Below are 7,804 nucleotides of genomic sequence, written 5' to 3'. Positions count from 1 at the left end.
AATTAATCCTTTTATACGATGGAAAAACTGTTGCATTTTTATTGCATTTTATGCTTCTGGCGTTGACTTCTAAGGCCCTAACTATTCAATCTGTTGGAGCAACGCCCTAGGGTGAAGCCTAGGTTGCCCGGAACTTAGAAATGACCATAACTTTCACACTGATTGCTATTATTCGTTATATACGATGGAAAAACTGTTATATTTATATTGTATTTTATGCTTCTGGCGGTGCCTTCTTAGGCCGTAACTATTCGGTCTGGTGGAGCAACGCCCTGGAGTGAAACCTAGGCTGCCCGGAACGTAGAATTGGCCATCACTTTCAAACTGCTTGCAATTATTCCTGTTATATGATGGAAACACTGTTGTATTTTTTTTGCATCTTATGGTTCGGGCGTTGACTTGTAAGGCCCTAACTATTCGATCTGGTGGAGCAACGCCCCAGAGTGAAGCCTAGGTTGCCCGGCACGTATAAATGACCATAACTTTCACACTGGTAGCAATTCTTCGTTTTATACAATGGAAAAACTGTTCTATTTATATTGTATTTTATGCTTCGGGCGTTGACTCCTAAGGCCCTAACTATTCAATCGGTTGCAGCAACGCCCTAGGGTGGAACCTAGGTTGCCCGGAAAGTAGAAATGACCATAACTTTCATACTGGTTGCAATTATTCGTTTTATACGATGGAAAAACTGTTGTATTGATATTGTATTTTATGCTTCTGGCGTTGACTTCTAAGGCACTAACTATTCGATCTGGTGGAGCAACGCCCTATAGTGAAGCCGAGGTTGCCCGGAACGTAGAAAGGACCATCACTTTCAAACTGGTTGCAATTATTCCGGTTATATGATGGAAAGACTGTTGTATTTTTATTGCATTTTATGCTTCGGGCATTGACTTCTAAGGCCCTAACTATTCAATCTGTTGGAGCAACGCCCTAGGGTGTAGCATAGGTTGCCCGGAAAGTAGAAATGACCACAACTTTCATACTGGTTGCAATTACCCGTTTTATATGATCGTAAAACTGTTGTATTTATATTGTATTTTATGCTTCTGGTGTTCACTTCTTGGGCCCTAACTATTCGATCTGGTGGAACAACGCCCTAGAGTGAAGCCTAGGCTGCCGGGAACGTAGACATGACCATAACTTTCACACTGGTTGCAATTATTCGTTTTATACGATGGAAAAACTGTTATATTTAAATTGTATTTTATGCTTCTGGCGTTGACTTCTTATGCCCTAACTATTCCATCTGGTGGAACAACACCCTAGGGTGATGCCTGGGTTGCCCGGAACGTAGATATGACCATAACTTTCACATCGGTAGCAATTATTCGTTTTATACGATGGAAAAACTGTTCTATTTATTTTGTATTTTATGCTTCGGGCGTTGACTTCTAAGGCCCTAACTGTTCAATCTGTTGGAGCAACGCCCTAGGGTGAAGCCTAGGTTGCGCGGAACGTAGAAATGACCATAACTTTCACACCGGTAGCAATTATTCGTTTTATACGATGAAAAAACTGTACTATTTATTTTGTATTTTATGCTTCGGGCGTTGACTTCTTATGCCCTAACTATTCCATCTGGTGGAACAACACCCTAGGGTGATGCCTGGGTTGGCCGGAACGTAGATATGACCATAACTTTCACATCGGTAGCAATTATTCGTTTTATACGATGGAAAAACTGTTCTATTTATTTTGTATTTTATGCTTCGGGCGTTGACTTCTAAGGCCCTAACTGTTCAATCTGTTGGAGCAACGCCCTAGGGTCAAGCCTAGGTTGCCCGGAACGTAGAAATGACCATAACTTTCACACCGGTAACAATTATTCGTTTTATACGTTGAAAAAACTGTACTATTTATTTTGTATTTTATGCTTCGGGCGTTGCCTTCTAAGGCCCTAACTATTCAATCTGTTGGAGCAACGCCCTAGGGTGAAGCCTAGGTTGCCCGGAACGTAGAAATGACGTTAACTTTCATACTGGTTGCAATTACTCGTTTTATACGATTGAAAAGCTGTTGTATTTATATTGTATTTTATGCTTCTGGCGCTGACTTCTTATGCCCTAACTATTCCATCTCGTGGAACAACGCCCTATGGTGAAGCCTAGGTTGCCGCGGAACGTAGAAATGACCATAACTTTCACACCGGTAGCAATTATTCATTTTATACAATGGAAAAGCTGTTCTATTTATTTTGTATTTTATGCTTCGGGCGTTGACTTCTAAGGCCCTAACTATTCCATCTGGTGGAGCAACGCCCCAGAGTGAAGCCTGGGTTTCCCGGAACGTAGAAATGACCATAACTTTCACACTGGTTGCAATTATTCGCTTTATACGACGGAAAAGCTGTGGTATTTATATCGTATTTTATGCTTCTGGCGTTGACTTCTTAGGCCCTAACTATTCGATCTGGTGGAACGACGCCCTAGAGTGAAGCCTAGGTTGCCCAGAACGTAGAAATGACCATCACTTTCACACTGGTTGCAATTATTCCTGTTATACGATGGAAAAACTCTTGTATATTTATTGTATTTTATGCTTCGGGCATTGACTTCCATGGCCCTACCTATTCGATTTGGTGGAGCAACACCCTACAGTGAAGCCTAGGTTGTCAGAAACGTAGAAATGAACATAACGTTCACACTGGTAGCAATTATTCGTTTTATACAATGGAAAAAGTGTTCTATTTACTTTGTATTTTATGCTTCGGGCGTTGACTTCTAAGGCCCTAACTATTCGATCTGGTGGAGCAACGCCCTAGAGTGAAGCCTAGGTTGCCCGGAACGTAGAAATGACCAGAAGTTTCACACTGGTTGCTATTATTCGTTTTATACGATGGAAAAACTGTTATATTTATATTGTATTTTATGCTTCTGGCGTTGACTTCTATGGCCCTACCTATTCGATTTGGTGGAGCAACGCCCTAGAGTGAAGCCGAGGTTGCCCGGAACGTAGAAATGACCATCACTTTCAAACTGGTTGCAATTATTCGTTTTATACGATGGAAAAACTGTTCTATTTATATTGTATTTTATGCTTCGGGCGTTGACTCCTAAGGCCCTAACTATTCAATCGGTTCCAGCAACGCCCTAGGGTGGAACATAGGTTGCCCGGAACGTAGAAACGACCAGAACCTTCACACTGGTTGCTATTATTCGTTTTATACGATGGAAAAACTGTTATATTTATATTTTATTTTATGCTTCTGGCGTTGACTTCTTAGGCCCTAACTTTTCGATCTGGTGGAACAACGCCCTAGAGTGAAGCCTAGGTCGCCCGGAAAGTAGAAATGACCATCACTTTCACACTGGTTTCAATTATTCGTTTTATACGATGGAAAAACTGTTGCATCTTTATTGTATTTTATGCCTCTGGCGTTGACTTCTAAGGCCCTAACTATTCGATCTGGTGGAGCAACGCCCTAGAGTGAAGCCTAGGTTGCCCGGCACGTAGAAATGACCATAACTTTCACACTGGTAGCAATTCTTCGTTTTATACAATGGAAAAACTGTTCTATTTATTTTGTAGTTTATGCTTCGGGCGTTGACTTCTAAGGCCCTAACTATTCGATCTGGTGGTGCAACGCCCTAGAGTGAGGCCTAGGTTGCCCGGAACGTAGAAATGACCATAATTTTCACACTGGTTACTATTATTCGTTTTATTTAATCGAAAAACTGTTCTATTTATTTTGTATTTTATGCTTCGGGCATTGACTTCTGAGGCCCTAACTATTCGATCTGGTGGAGCAACGCCCTAGAGTGAAGCCGAGGTTGCCCGGAACGTAGAAATGACCATCACTTTCAAACTGGTTGCAATTATTCGTTTTATACGATGGAAAAACTGTTCTATTTATATTGTATTTTATGCTTCGGGCGTTGACTCCTAAGGCCCTAACTATTCAATCGGTTGCAGCAACGCCCTAGGGTGGAACCTAGGTTGCCCGGAAAGTAGAAATGACCATAACTATCATACTGGTTGCAATTATTCGTTTTATACGATGGAAAAACTGTTGTATTGATATTGTATTTTATGCTTCTGGCGTTGACTTCTAAGGCACTAACTATTCGATCTGGTGGAGCAACGCCCTAGAGTGAAGCCGAGGTTGCCCGGAACGTAGAAATGACCATCACTTTCAAACTGGTTGCAATTATTCCGGTTATATGATGGAAAGACTGTTGTATTTTTATTGCATTTTATGCTTCGGGCATTGACTTCTAAGGCCCTAACTATTCAATCTGTTGGAGCAACGCCCTAGGGTGTAGCATAGGTTGCCCGGAAAGTAGAAATGACCACAACTTTCATACTGGTTGCAATTACCCGTTTTATATGATCGTAAAACTGTTGTATTTATATTGTATTTTATGCTTCTGGTGTTCACTTCTTGGGCCCTAACTATTCGATCTGGTGGAACAACGCCCTAGGGTGAAGCCTAGGTTGCCGGGAACGTAGACATGACCATAACTTTCACACTGGTTGCAATTATTCGTTTTATACGATGGAAAAACTGTTATATTTAAATTGTATTTTATGCTTCTGGCGTTGACTTCTTATGCCCTAACTATTCCATCTGGTGGAACAACACCCTAGGGTGATGCCTGGGTTGCCCGGAACGTAGATATGACCATAACTTTCACATCGGTAGCAATTATTCGTTTTATACGATGGAAAAACTGTTCTATTTATTTTGTATTTTATGCTTCGGGCGTTGACTTCTAAGGCCCTAACTGTTCAATCTGTTGGAGCAACATCCTAGGGTGAAGCCTAGGTTGCGCGGAACGTAGAAATGACCATAACTTTCACACCGGTAGCAATTATTCGTTTTATACGATGAAAAAACTGTACTATTTATTTTGTATTTTATGCTTCGGGCGTTGACTTCTTATGCCCTAACTATTCCATCTGGTGGAACAACACCCTAGGGTGATGCCTGGGTTGGCCGGAACGTAGATATGACCATAACTTTCACATCGGTAGCAATTATTCGTTTTATACGATGGAAAAACTGTTCTATTTATTTTGTATTTTATTCTTCGGGCGTTGACTTCTAAGGCCCTAACTGTTCAATCTGTTGGAGCAACGCCCTAGGGTCAAGCCTAGGTTGCCCGGAACGTAGAAATGACCATAACTTTCACACCGGTAACAATTATTCGTTTTATACGATGAAAAAACTGTAGTATTTATTTTGTATTTTATGCTTCGGGCGTTGCCTTCTAAGGCCCTAACTATTCAATCTGTTGGAGCAACGCCCTAGGGTGAAGCCTAGGTTGCCCGGAACGTAGAAATGACGTTAACTTTCATACTGGTTGCAACTACTCGTTTTATACGATTGAAAAGCTGTTGTATTTATATTGTATTTTATGTTTCTGGCGTTGACTTCTTATGCCCTAACTATTCCATCTCGTGGAACAACCCCCTATGGTGAAGCCTAGGTTGCCGCGGAACGTAGAAATGACCATAACTTTCACACCGGTAGCAATTATTCATTTTATACAATGGAAAAACTGTTCTATTTATTTTGTATTTTATGCTTCGGGCGTTGACTTCTAAGGCCCTAACTATTCCATCTGGTGGAGCAACGCCCCAGAGTGAAGCCTAGGTTGCCCGGAACGTAGAAATGACCATAACTTTCATACTTGTTGCAATTATTCGTTTTATACGATGGAAAAACTGTTCTATTTATTTTGTATTTTATGCTTCGGGCGTTGACTTCTAAGGCCCTAACTGTTCAATCTGTTGGAGCAACGCCCTAGGGTGAAACCTAGGTTGCCCGGAACGTAGAAATGACCATAACTTTCACAGCGGTAACATTTATTCGTTTTATACGATGAAAAAACTGTACTATTTATTTTGTATTTTATGCTTCGGGCGTTGCCTTCTATGGCCCTAACTATTCAATCTGTTGGAGCAACGCCCTCGGGTGAAGCCTAGGTTGCCCGGAACGTAGAAATGACGTTAACTTTCATACTGATTGCAATTACTCGTTTTATACGATTGAAAAGCTGTTGTATTTATATTGTATTTTATGCTTCTGGCGTTGACTTCTTATGCCCTAACTATTCCATCTCGTGGAACAACGCCCTATGGTGAAGTCTAGGTTGCCGCGGAACGTAGAAATGACCATAACTTTCACACCGGTAGCAATTATTCATTTTATACAATGGAAAAACTGTTCTATTTATTTTGTATTTTATGCTTCGGGCGTTGACTTCTAAGGCCCTAACTATTCCATCTGGTTGAGCAACGCCCCAGAGTGAAGCCTAGGTTTCCCGGAACGTAGAAATGACCATAACTTTCACACTGGTTGCAATTATTCGCTTTATACGACGGAAAAGCTGTGGTATTTATATCGTATTTTATGCTTCTGGCGTTGACTTCTTAGGCCCTAACTATTCGATCTGGTGGAGCAACGCCCTAGAGTGAAGCCTAGGTTGCCCGGAACGTAGAAATGACCAGAAGTTTCACACTGGTAGCAATTCTTCGTTTTATACAATGGAAAAACTGTTCTATTTATTTTGTAGTTTATGCTTCGGGCGTTGACTTCTAAGGCCCTAACTATTCGATCTGGTGGTGCAACGCCCTAGAGTAAGGCCTAGGTTGCCCGGAACGTAGAAATGACCATAATTTTCACACTGGTTACTATTATTCGTTTTATTTAATCGAAAAACTGTTCTATTTATCTTGTATTTTATGCTTCGGGCATTGACTTCTGAGGCCCTAACTATTCGATCTGGTGGAGCAACGCCCTAGAGTGAAGCTGAGGTTGCCCGGAACGTAGAAATGACCATCACTTTCAAACTGGTTGCAATTATTCGTTTTATACGATGGAAAAACTGTTCTATTTATATTGTATTTTATGCTTCGGGCGTTGACTCCTAAGGCCCTAACTATTCAATCGGTTGCAGCAACGCCCTAGGGTGGAACCTAGGTTGCCCGGAAAGTAGAAATGACCATAACTTTCATACTGGTTGCAATTACTCGTTTTATACGATTGAAAAGCTGTTGTATTTATATTGTATTTTATGCTTCTGGCGTTGACTTCTTATGCCCTAACTATTCCATCTCGTGGAACAACGCCCTATGGTGAAGCCTAGGTTGCAGCGGAACGTAGAAATGACCATAACTTTCACACCGGTAGCAATTATTCGTTTTATACGATGAAAAAACTGTACTATTTATTTTGTATTTTATGCTTCGGGCGTTGTCTTCTAAGGCCCTAACTATTCAATCTGTTGAAGCAACGCCCTAGAGTGAAGCCTAGGTTGCCCGGAAAGTAGAAATGACGTTAACTTTCATACTGGTTGCAATTATTCGTTTTATACGATGGAAAGACTGTTGTATTTATATTGTATTTTATGCTTCTGGCGTTCACTTCTTAGGCCCTAACTATTCGATCTGGTGGAGCAACGCGCTAGAGTGAAGCCTAGGTTGCCCGGAACGTAGAAATGACCATCACTTTCAAAGTGGTTGCAATTAATCTTTTTATACGATGGAAAAACCGTTGTATTTTTATTGCATTTTATGCTTCCGGCGTTGACTTCTAAGGCCCTAACTATTCTATCTGTTGGAGCAACGCCGTAGGGTGAAGCCTAGGTTGCCCGGAAAGTAGAAACGAGGTTGCCTTTCATACTGGTTGCAATTATTCGTTTTATACGATGGAAAAACTGTTGTATTGATATTGTGTTTTATGCTTCTGGCGTTGACTTCTAAGGCACTAGCTATTCGATCTGGTGGAGCAACGCCCTAGAGTGAAGCCGAGGTTGCCCGGAACGTAGAAATGACCATCACGTTCAAACTGGTT

This window comes from Calliopsis andreniformis, unplaced genomic scaffold, assembly GCF_051401765.1.
Source record: "Calliopsis andreniformis isolate RMS-2024a unplaced genomic scaffold, iyCalAndr_principal scaffold0004, whole genome shotgun sequence".
Taxonomy (NCBI): Eukaryota; Metazoa; Arthropoda; class Insecta; order Hymenoptera; family Andrenidae; genus Calliopsis; species Calliopsis andreniformis.
Note: the sequence above shows the minus strand (reverse complement) of the source record.